This window comes from Sciurus vulgaris (assembly GCF_902686455.1).
Source record: "Sciurus vulgaris genome assembly, contig: HiC_scaffold_616_arrow_ctg1, whole genome shotgun sequence".
NCBI lineage: Eukaryota > Metazoa > Chordata > Mammalia > Rodentia > Sciuridae > Sciurus > Sciurus vulgaris.
This window is the reverse complement of record NW_027632404.1, coordinates 1,975,916-1,988,192: the sequence shown is the minus strand read 5'-3', so window position 1 is coordinate 1,988,192 and position 12,277 is coordinate 1,975,916. Positions and strand designations below refer to the sequence as shown.

Below are 12,277 nucleotides of genomic sequence, written 5' to 3'. Positions count from 1 at the left end.
AAAAAAAAAAAACAAAAAAAAAAAACAAAAAAAAAACTTAGCCATGGGAACCATTGGGATTGTTGCCCTCCTGTAACTTAGCAATTTAGATATTAATCAGATGGACCTAGTAGAAATGGTCATGTGATATTATTTGTCTATCGCTTTAACCACAAGAATAATAATAGTCTTAGGTCACATAGAGTTCAGATATTAAGGAAATAAACATTGTATTAGCTCATTGACTTAGTTAAATATTTGTAATCTATATGGTTACTGATTTCTCACAATCTTTCGGTAAAAACAATTTCTTTCTATGCTTTGGAAACTTCTTTGATTTTATTAATCATAAGCCTGTCATCATAGCCTGAAGAAAAGTGTATATAAACCCAGCCTTCCCCAGAATAAAGTGGGATTGATTGCACCAGAACTAGTCTGTGTCTTTCATTCTCCATCCATCGCCGACACTGTCTCCCCATGCCCCATTTACCAGTGTGGAACCCATGGACTCCTGCTAGGGCTGGAACCCAGCAGTAACCCCCTGAAGTCTGAGAGTTAGCACCAAAGTCCAGCTTTGCTAGTGATGCTATTCTAATTTGGCTGCACCAGGCAACATGACAGCAGGCAATTATTCCCCACCAGGTCCAGTGGGTCAGTTTGGGCAAAGGTGTACTTGGTAGCACATGGATCACCAAGCTGAGCACCAACTCCAGCGGTATTTCCTCCAAAACTACTGCATGATGGCTGATGAGATCTCAGGGCAGTGGGGCATGCAGTAAATGTGGTGGCTTAGGTGATCTTTGAATTGGGATACTTCACACTTATTCTGGTTGGTTGCTCCTCCTTTCCAAGGAAGCTGTAACAGCAGACAGATAGAACCTGGGAAGTGGTTCTTCTAAGTGAAGGTGGGTGGCTCCTCTGATGGCTAATGTGGAGAGGAGGGAGTCATTCACTCAGCATGTTGGACGGAGGCCAGTATGCTGCTGACATGCAAGGAGAGATGAGGTGGGCTCACTTCACCTAGAAGAACACACTCTTTGACTACTTCCTTACAAGTAGGCTGCACTCAGAAATTTACCTACTTGGAAATTCCAGGGTCACCACAAATCACCTTGACATGCAGAAATGTCTATACTATCTGTTCACACAAGTGTTCATTCTCTTGACCAGACTAGTGCCTGTCTGGCACAGAACCCTGTGGGATATTGCCATGAATCCTCTTTCAAGCTCCAGGAGGATGCTGAATACAAGCAACTAGATGATATAAGAGCCTGCAGGTGGCATGATGGGCACAGTATCACAGGGCATAACACCCAATTTAACATGTATCATGCTGAAAGGGTAATGGTTCAAAGCTTCCAAAATGAATGCTTAAAGAGGGAGAGCAAGGACATTTGATTGTCACGGAAATCAGAAGTGTGTTGGTGCTGAAAGCCTATTTAAGTGAAGAGACTCTAAATTATTCAGCTTTCATGGTCTACCCACAAATTCCATGACACTTCTTCAGCTTCAACATCCTCTACAAATAGAGGAAGTAGTACTTGTCAGTTCTTTTTTAAGCAACCATCATTACAGACACTAATTTTCCCTTAGAAAGACCTCAATACCCTTGCAAATTGGGAGATCTTTCTTGTTGCTCTCAAGGGAAAACTGATTATACATATGTCAATTCATATATCTTTTTTTTTTTTGGCACAAGGACCATGAAGCCCTTTACACCCACAAACTACAATTTAAACAAGTTGAATTTGGAATATGCAGCACTGAACCCAGCTCTCCAAATAAATCCTGCACCACAATATCAGAAACATAAACACAGACAACTCTGCTAAAAGGCAAACGTGTAGATGGAAAATGAGCAAAACCTGAATAAATATCAAAACAGGAGAGGTTCAGGAATATCTGAATGTGGGATAGGACTTCCTGAGCAGAAAAAATGTACCACAGGAATTTGGAAATTCTCAAATCCTTTTATTTCTTGACATGATTCTACACACCACCAACTTTCCACTTGCCTAATGCCCCTGTTTTCCTTCTTTGGGTGTGAGTTCTTACAAAGAAGTGTTCCTTTGTCATCCCTTACCCTAATAAGAACAAGCCAGTATTTACCATATAAGTAGTAGACATGAGAACAATATATTCTCTACCCTCTTCTACAGTACATCTCTTGAGAACATCCATCAAAATCAACAGGAGTCTATACAAGTGCTCTGTTCCTTTTCACAGTAGACCTCAAATGATAGTGTGAGAGTAGGTCATAAATTCCCCCTTTTCAACTGGACTCTATTAGCAGAAACTACCATGGATCCAACCCCAAATCCTACCGATTTTCATCAAGTCATAAGCACAACAATGAAAAGAAAAACTGACTAGGAGACTCAGGGTCAAGGGCGGCTCTCTTTTGTCTTCACATGTTGGTTTTACAGTTGACATTGTGGTTCATGGAAAGTGCTCTGGTGTGAAAGTGCCCTTCATTGACAGAGTCTGGGAGTGTGTCCAAAATCCTCAAAATTGCCAAGAACTAGTGCCATTGTAGTTTTCAGTTTCCTGCCACTGCAACCTGGTGCACACTGCCTAGTTGAATAAGTTGCTGAAGAAACATGCACACTATCATACTCCTGAGAGAGATGTAACCTATGAACTAATGAGATTTGAATGATGTGAAAGAACATGTACTCTTAAGAAATGCAGGTGACTTGGGAAGCCCTGCTCCCTTTGAGTGCAGCTCCCTGCTGAAAGGTGGCAATGTCAATTTCTTGTATGTGAAACTGATACTTCTTCAACAGTGTTGATTGAGAAGAAAAAGTTCAGAGGATGGAAATTTGCCATCCAATCTTGTAAATAGTCTTTTTTGCATGTCAACACACACAGTCCAGGGGTGTGTCCTGAGGGAAATAATTGTCCCATCTTTACTTAAAGAGGAAACCGGTTGTAGCTGATCCCTGAGCAGAAAATTATATCAGTGGTCCATGGAGGACACAGCAGGAGGGGAGGCAGGACTATGTGGATATTAGAATATGCTCAGGTTTTTGGTATGAAAGAAGATTTTGGGGATCCTCCACCACTGCATCCCTAACCATTACATTCACAATCTACTGACAACATCCTTGATTTTTTTTTTTTTTTTTACTTTTCCTTTTGGCATTTTACTTTGAATAATTCTAGCCAGCAGTGTGCTGTGCAAAATGTACAAGCCAGTGATGGTTCTGGATCTTGCCTATTATCTCAGGTATGGGTGTAGTAGAGGAAGGTGTTTCTCCTGGGATAGGCCAGTTTCCTTCAATGAGGGAATGCCTCATAAACTTAGATAGACAATGTCAGGAAATATAAACAGATAAAGTCAAGTGGTGATGGTTCTCTGGGTCTGGGTCCCCAGGACAAATATTTGCTGGTATAAAGAAAACATTCCTCATCCAATTTCATTTTTCCACTCGGTATGTTTGCAGGTTTTACTCTCAAGATTTATTACAGTGAGAATATGGGATCATTTGCCATTGCATCCCTAGCAATTATATTCACAATCTACTGACACCTTTCCTGAACATTTTTTTTTTTACTTTTCTTTTTCACACTTTACTGTAAAAAATTCTAACCAGCAGAGTGTTGTGCAAAATGCACAAGCCAGTGATGGTTCTCGATCTTGCCTATCAAAAATGCACAAGCCAGTGATGGTTCTCGATCTTGCCTATCATCTCAGGTAGGGTAAGGTAAAGGAAGGTGCTTCTCCTGGGAAAGACCAGTTTCCCAAAATGAGGGAATACCTCATCAACTTAACCAGACAATGTCAGGAAATATAAACAGGCAAAGGCAAGTGGTGATGGCTCTCAGGTTATGGGTTCCCAGGACCCATATTTTCTGGCAAAAAGGAAACATTCCTCATCCAATTTCAATCTTCCTCTCAGTATCTTTGTAACTTTTACTCTCAAGATTTCTTATAGTGAGTTAAGGTTTGAACATCATATCCCTGATCTTTCAATGATTCAGTTGCATTCTATTCCACTCAGGACAGCAGCTCACTTGGTTCCCAGTGCTCCTGTGACATGAGAGCAAAAATAGGATAGCTACCCTATCCAGGTGGTAGGGGCAGGTATCGGGCAGGTTGGGTGTGAATGGCTCAGGGATTCCAGGCTCCGGTTGGAGAACATATGGTTTCTTTACCCAGAGGGTTTTTTCTGAGCCTAGAACAATGTGGAGTTTGATGAGTGTCTTCCATGATGTGGCACCAGCACCTCAGATTCCATCTAAGGTCACAGAGGAAAGACCTGACAGCACAATGGTTTCATGGTTCCCCTGGCAATCAGAGAAGGTCCACTCCTGGCCACTTCACACCAAGATTGAAAACAAGCCCCATCTTAGTTGTGATGGTCAGAGGCAAGAAGAAGGGAGCAAGTGTCAGGGAACTGAAGTTTCCAAAATGTGATTCTACCTCTTCTGCCAGGAGAGCACAGCCTTGTGTTCCATGGATCCCCCCAGGACCAGGCAGGACAAGGTACTTCTCTGAAGCCTGACAGCTCACAATAAGCCGCAAGACCACTAGGTGTCAGTGCACTCATTTGACCACACCGGGTATTATGACAGCAGACAATTATCCCCCACCAGTTCCAGTGGGCCTGGTTGGGTGGAGGTGTGCTTGTAGACACGTGGATCATCAAGAAGAGCACTGGTTCCAGCGCTATTTCATTAAGAACCTGCTCCTGGTCTCTGCTGGCCCTCTGAGAGCTGCTCTGCTGGTGCTTTGCCCTGGCGCCTCAGTGCGCTCAGCCAATGGCCTCTGAGAGCACTCGCCCGAGCGTCCAGGGAGCCGGTGGGTGGCGGCCTTCTCTGGGGACTTTCCAGCAGGCCCAGGGGAACCAAAGTGGCTCTAACTCCAGCACATGCACATTGAAGCAAGTTGAAGGATGTAATATGAAGCACAGAAGGAGATAGTGCCAAACAGCAAGCAGTAGTCGGTACACATTTGGTAAGTGGGGCAGCATTTCCTTCACCCACTGCTGCTGAGATGGCAGAAATTAGTTGAATTCAGTATGAAATAGAATATACTGAAGGTATTAGTCAGCGAATGAGGGTCCCAGAAAAAATTAAAGTAGCACCACCAAATGCTGACCTGGAACAAGAATTTCAAGAAGGCATTCCAAATGCTGGTGTGATAATGCAAGTTCCAGAGAGGATTGTTGTAGCAGGAAATAATGAAGATGTTTCATTTTCAAGACCAGCAGATCTTGACCTTATTCAACTCCCTTTAAACCTCTGGCACTAAAACACCACCTCGTGTGCTTACATTAAGTGAAAGACCACTAGACTGTCTGGATTTAGAAAGATCTCCTCCAACACCTCAAAATGAAGAAATCCATGCAGTTGGCAGCCTAAAAAGAGAGCATTCTATGAGTGAAAATGCTGTTTGCCAAAATAGACAGCTGGTCAGAAACGATTCCATGTATGGCATTTCAAATATAGAAACAACGATTGAAGGCACATCAGATGACATGACTTGTAGATGCAGCTTCATTAAGATGACAGATAATCAAACTAAATAGACGTCTATAACTTCTAGAAGAGGAGAACAAAGAGCGTGCTAAAAGAGAAATGGTCATGTATTCAATTACTGTAGCATTCTGGCTGCTTAATAGCTGGCTCTGGTTTCGCCACTAGAGGTAACTTCAGCACTCAAATATATTGTCTCAACAGCTGGAAATATAAAAGATTTGCAAACTTCCTTGTTTCTGTCTTTGCATTGTATGCCGTTTTATAGTTCATGCTATGAAAATGTATTTCTTCCAGAAAGTAGGGGGAAAGGGCCTATATTTGTAGAAGTAAAGGTATATTCTATGACTCAGTTGTAGTCACCTTAAATCAGTTTTGCAGTAACACCTACATAAAATTCTCCTTTTGCACGTTTTGTAAATAGGTTCCAGTTTGTGTTTTTAAATGAAATTAAGTTTTTCCATCACCATTCTGAACAACTAATTCTGTGAAAGGAAAACAGAATGCATAAAGGGTGGATTTAGAAAAGTATCTGTAGAATAAAATCAATGTTTGTCCTGTTTCTCAGACACAGTTTCATTGGTAGATGTTTTTGTTTCCATGTTTTAACATTAACACTTGAAGTCATGGTCTGGTGAAAGATTTAAGAAAATCAAACAATCTAAAATTTCATGATCACCTGTACAGATTAAATTAAAATATGCCTAACAATTCAGCAGTTTAATATGTGTGTATTATGCTGCATTTTTATTTTCATTTTAGTTTTGCAGATGGTTTTCCATAAAATATGTTTTTACTAAGTCCATATGTGAATGATTTAAAAACTACAGAAAAAGGTACAATTGTAGTGTATTTAATAAACTGTCAACCAAAAAAAAAAAAAAAAAAAGAACCTGCTCCTACAAGACTGGGCACACCCAGAATATCCTAGTCAGAACACTAGCCTAGGGCCCTAGCAACCACACTGAATCATGGCTGGTGAGAGCTTAGGACAGTGGAGCATGCAGTGAGCATACTGTCTTAGGTAATCTTTGAATTGGGACACTTCACACCCAATCTTCCTGGTTGCTCCTTTTTTTTCTGAGAAAGTTCAGCCAGGTGAAATCTGGAACCTGGAAAGTTGGTCTTCAAGGTGAAGGTGGATTCCTCTTCTGAAGGCTAATATGGAATCATGGAAGCCATTCACTCAGGATGTTGGACGGAGGATAGGATGGTACTGGCATGCAGGTGGGAGATATTCTGTGCTCACTACACCTGTAAGGACACACCTCCTTGGCTCTAGACTTACAACTAGGCTGCACTTAGAAATTTACCTGCTTGGAAATTCCAGGGCCACTTTATCTCACCTGGAGATAAAGAAATTTATGTCCTATCAGTGCTCACAAATGTGTTCTTTCTCTTGACCAGACTTGTGTCAGCCTGGCACAAGGCCATGAGGTAAATTTCCACCAGTCCCCATAGTAGCACCAGGAGGATGCTGCCTACAAGCCAGTGGATGATATAAGAGCCTGCTGATGGCATGACTAGCACAGCATCACATGGTGTAACTCCACTTTGGAACATGCACCATGTTGAAAGGGCTATGATGAAAAGCTTCCAAGATGAATATTCAAAGAAGGAGAGAAAGGACGTTTTGTTGGCTCTGAAAGCAGAAGGCTGTTGGTGCAGAAATTCTACTTCATTGAAGAGACATTCTAAAAATATTCAGCCATCATCATCTACCTTCAAATTCCATGACATGTCTTCAGATTCAACATACTTTATAAATACAGGAAGTAGTACTTGCCAGTTTATTCTGAAAGAAACCATCATTATAGACCCTAATTCCCCTTGCAATGATCTCAAAGCCCTTGCCAACTCATGGCTCTTTCTTCCTGATCTCAAGGGAGAGCTGATTATACATGTGCTGATTCATATTTTTCTGGCACGAGAAACATATGAAAAGGCTTTCTTTCAATCATAGCACTTATACCCATGAACTACAATTTAAATGATTTGAATTTGGAATATGCAGCACTGAACCCAACTCTCAAAATAAAGACAGCACCACAGTATCACAAATGTAAAGAGAAGCAGCTCAGCTAATAGGCAAAAGTGAAGACCCGAAACTGAATATCAAAACAGGAGTGGTTCAAGAATATCCGAATGTGGGATCAGACTTACTGAGCAGGAAACTTGTTCCACAGGCATTGGCAAATTGTCAAGTGAATTTTATTTCTTGACTTGCTTCTACCCACCACCAACCTCCAACATGCTTAATGTCTCTTAATGTCTTCTTTCGGTTTAAGTTCTTGCAATGAATGCTTTCTTTCCCCTTACCCTACAAAGCACAATCCAGTAATTCCCAAATCCATGGTAAACATGAGAACAACATATGTTTTTCCCACTTCTGCAGTGCATCTATTGATAACTTCCACCAAAATTAACAAGAGTCTCTACAAGTGCTCTTTTCCTTTTGACACTGGAGCTCCAATGATAACGTGAGTATGTGGTAAATTCTCCCATTTCTCCTGAATGCTATCAGCAGTAACTAACGTGGATTCAGCCCCAAATCCTACCATCTTTCATCAAGTCATAAGCAAGTCAATACAAAATAAAACTGACTAGGAAATCACAGCCTGAGGGGCTGTCTTTTGTCTTCACATATTGGTATTCCCGGTGATTTTTTGTTTCACATAGAAAGTGCTCAGGTGTGGAAGTCCTCTTAATTGGCAGTCTTGGAATTACTCCAAAGAGCCTCCAAATTGGCAAGGGCCAGCGAGGTGTCATTTTGAATTTCATGCTAGTGCAACCTGGTGCACATTGCTTATCAGGAGAATTTGCTGGAAAAAGATGGCCATAGCATACTCATGAGTTAGATGTAACCTGTGAACTAATGAGAGTTGAAAGATGTGAAAGAACACATACTCTTAAGAAATGCAGGTGACTGGGGATACAATGCTCTCTTTGAGTGCAGCTCTGGGCTGAAAGGTGTCAATAGAAATTGCTTGCAGGTGAAACTTGTAGATCTTTAGCTGTGTTGATTCCATTGATTAATGGAGGAGAAAAAAAAAAAAGCTTGAGAGGATAGAAGGTTTGCACCCTCAGAAGTGTTTTTCTTTTTATATTTTTTTCCAAAAACTGTGCTAGAGATTTGAACCCCAGGCATTCATCTCGCAAATCCAGAGCCATAAGGGATGGGTTATACCATCAGCACAGGAGCAGCTCTTTAATGTGCATGATTAGATCCCCTCAGGTTCCATGTCTGTGAAATTCTATGCAGAGAAGCATGGTAGACAAAGGCAAACAATGATTAAAGAATTCTTAATTCTCCTTTTCAGAACTATCTTGCAAAAAACATTTTTTTGCATGTCAAGACCCACAATCTAGGGGTGTGTCCTGAGGGAAAGAATTATCCCATCTTTACTTAAACAGGAAACCGGTTGATCCCTGAACAGAAAATTGTATCAGTGGTCCATGGAGGACAGGGCAGGAGGAGAGGCAGGACTATGTGGGTATTAGAATATACTCAGTTTGTTAGTGTGAAATATATTTTGGGGATCTTTCACCATCCATTCCCAGTCATTACATTCACAATCTACTGACACCATCCTTGATCTTTTTTTTTTTCTTTTACTTTTAGCATTTTACTTTGGAAAATTCTAAGCAGCAGAGTGATGTGCAAAATGCACAAGCCAGTGCTTGTTCTGGATCTTGCCTATCATATGAGGTAGGGGTGAGTTAGAGGAAGGTGTTTCTCCTGGGAAAGGTCAGTTTCCTTCAATGAGGGAATGCCTCATCAACTTAGGCAGATGGTGTCAGGAAATATAAACCGGCAAAGTCAAGTGGTGATGGCTCTTGGGGTCTGGGTCCCCAGGACCGATATTTGCTGGCAGAAAGGAAACATTCCTCATCCAATTTCAGTCTTCCTCATGGTATATTTGTGGCTTTTATTCTCAAGATTTGTTACAGTGAGATAAGTGCAGAAGTTCATATCCCTGATCTCTCAATGATTCAGTGACATACAGTTCCACTCACAACAATGCCTCACTTGGTTACCAGTGCTCCTATTGTTGGGGATCAATATCGATCTATCCCCAGATAGTCAAAGTGCACACATGATAATGCAAGACACACAATGAGGTTTTATTGCAAGCTCGAGCTTGGACCACAACCAGCCTCTCAGATCACTACAATGGCTGAGTGCAGAGCAACCCCAAGGGGTGAGAAAGAACTCTGTTTAAGATATTTTCAAGCATTCACACACAAAGACCTGTATATTATTGGTTAACATTTGAACAGCTAAACATTGTCCTCTTTGGTTTGGTCCCACAATTCTGTTTTATTCTCATTGGGTCCTGCCAGAACCGAATGGTCCTGGAGGAAGAAGGGAGGAGGGAAGGGGTGAACTATGCAGGAGATGAGTCAGGGCTGGGCCCCCCTCTCCTTGATAGATAAGGTTCCCAGGCAGCTGCACATTTCTCAGACAGGTATCTCTTAATATCCTTCATAAGCCTGTGTCCAGCATGTCCTATTTCTCCTGTATTGGCTCTTGAGGGCACTGTGGCAACAGCCTGCATCCTGGTGATTAAGATAGTTTCTCATTCATAAAGTACATGCCCTTTGCTGTGGGGGATTTTACAGATGTCACCCTGTTTTCACATTCCCCTCTTTAGTTGTTCATACTGAGGAATCATGCTCATTCAGGCATCACACATATTCATTCTCTGAGGCCAGTATTCTCTCATATTTATGCCTTAGCACTATCTGGTGGACCATGCTTACACAATCCTTAACAAAATCTATTCCAACTTCCAGAGGCAGATGGTTTTCATGGCCTTCATTTCCTCAATTTTACCTGATCCCCTATTACCAACTGCCTGTCCCCAATTCTGAATTCATTCCTCCCTTTTCGTTTAGGAACTCCTTACTGCTGTGAGGAAAGGGGGTGCCAATCATTCTGGCTGCTTTGAAGCTGAAAGGGGGCAGGGAGGGGCAAGCAGTTTGGAATTCCCTTTTAAAATCAGGTCAATTGAGGGGTCCAATGTAGAAGTCTGGTTGGTGAAGAGCAGGTTGTAAAGTCATCTGGGCGTGGGTGCTTCTATGATAGAAGAAAAAAGAGACATGAGCACTAAAATGAAATTAGTACAAAGTAAATGTTGCAGTATCTGGAACATGCCAATGAATATCGTGAAGATGATAGAAGTAAATCTCTCACCAGTAGGTGGAAGACCTGAGAAATTGTTCCCATAACAAGGCCTAATAAAGGTTGGAGAGGACAAATTTGAGAACTTTAACATTCTCCAGGTTATCAGGAATGTAAACACAACATTTAAATCTTAATGTCATTGATGTTCCCAGAAAATATAGATAAGCTACTTAATGTCATCTGGTTTTTATAAAATATCCCTTTATTGGTATAGCATGTTTTAAGTAGAGATCTCTATACTTCTGTTACTTAGGGCTAGATAATCATACTAGCAGCAAATTGAATTAAGCTTACCTGTGTAAACTGACTAAAAATTTCTGACTCTGGCAGTTTCTCTTGATACTTATCAGGCATATTTTCCCAAGACTCTTTCATTTGTAGCTTCCGAGGGCTAACACACATGTGTACATATTAAGTTACATTCAACTATTATTTCTTTTAAATGTCCAATAATGGCTATATTTTGGTTTTAACTCTTTTGCTGGGTGTCTAAGATCAAGCTGGTCAAATTGACCTGTTCCTGTCTTGTTAAAGAGTTAGCTGAGTTCCTAAAGGAGTCACTCATAGAGAACTTAAGAGCAGCTTCTTAGTTCCATTAGTGCCATTGGTTAGGCAGGGTCTCCTTGATGAGGTGGCTTCCCTTGGAAGCACTAGGTGTGTCTCCCTTTTTCCATGACCCTCCTCTGCAGCAGGTATACTTATTGACTTTTCATTCTCTAGTGGCCTCATGAATCTCCTTGATCAGGAGGTTGTGTGACCCACCCAGAGTTGCAATGCTCCTTAGAGAAGTCCTCTTGTTCCCTGGGTTCAGGCTGACTTTGAGGGCAAGATACTGTTTTCTTTTTTCTTGGTCTCTGTATTAATCTCAATCTCTAAGTTTGATCTTAACTATCCAGCAAGCCAGTCTCACCAGTCATAATGTAACAGTACAGGATTTTAACTTCAATGTCTATAACTTTACAGTTATTTACCCTTTTATTTAACTGTAGTCTGAATTAGTACTGTCAGTTACCACTATCTTTTCTATAAGTGATGGATTATTATCACAAGTTACCTAGGTTGTGTGTTCTTGAAGCAGCTACTTCTGCAAAACATTAACAGGTAACTGCTTTAATAAAAAAAAATTAGCAAGAGTAAAAATATACCCAACTTGTATAATATTTTGTATTACTTGTATATTTTGAATTCTGACTGAGAGCCACCTTATATCCCCTATTTGAGATCACAGTACCTTTACAACAAAAACCAATCTTCTGAGTATAACTTTAAATAAGCTGAAGTCTGTCTTATTTTTGAGCCATTGTAATATGCAGTAAGGTGGGAGGCAGAGCCTTATCTCAGGTAAGGCGTGGCTTTTTACAATTCTTAAGTGTTCTAATTCTGATGTTGATCTTTGCTTCTTTCTTAAATGTCATTTTAAGAAGTTTACACATATTGATTCCTGAGTCTATATGAACTTTAATTAATAATTTAGCATTATATGTAAAACATGAATTAAAGAAAGGCTGAGAGAGCTTTTAACTTTCCTTTTGTGTGACAAAGTTGCAAAATGCTTTTATGTTTCACAATATTAACCTTTAAACAAATCATTCTCTAACATTTAGAAATATATTTACATTTAAAATTCTT

The 12,277-nt window shown here is 40.7% G+C and overlaps 1 pseudogene across 1 annotated transcript; it reads left to right on the top strand.

Moving 5' to 3' along the window:
- The first annotated feature begins 4,781 nt into the window (after window positions 1-4,781).
- Window positions 4,782-6,324, top strand: LOC306652848 (mitochondrial fission factor-like; annotated as a pseudogene). Its single transcript has one exon. The product of its transcript is annotated as a mitochondrial fission factor-like (transcript).
- The last annotated feature ends 5,953 nt before the right edge of the window (window positions 6,325-12,277 follow it).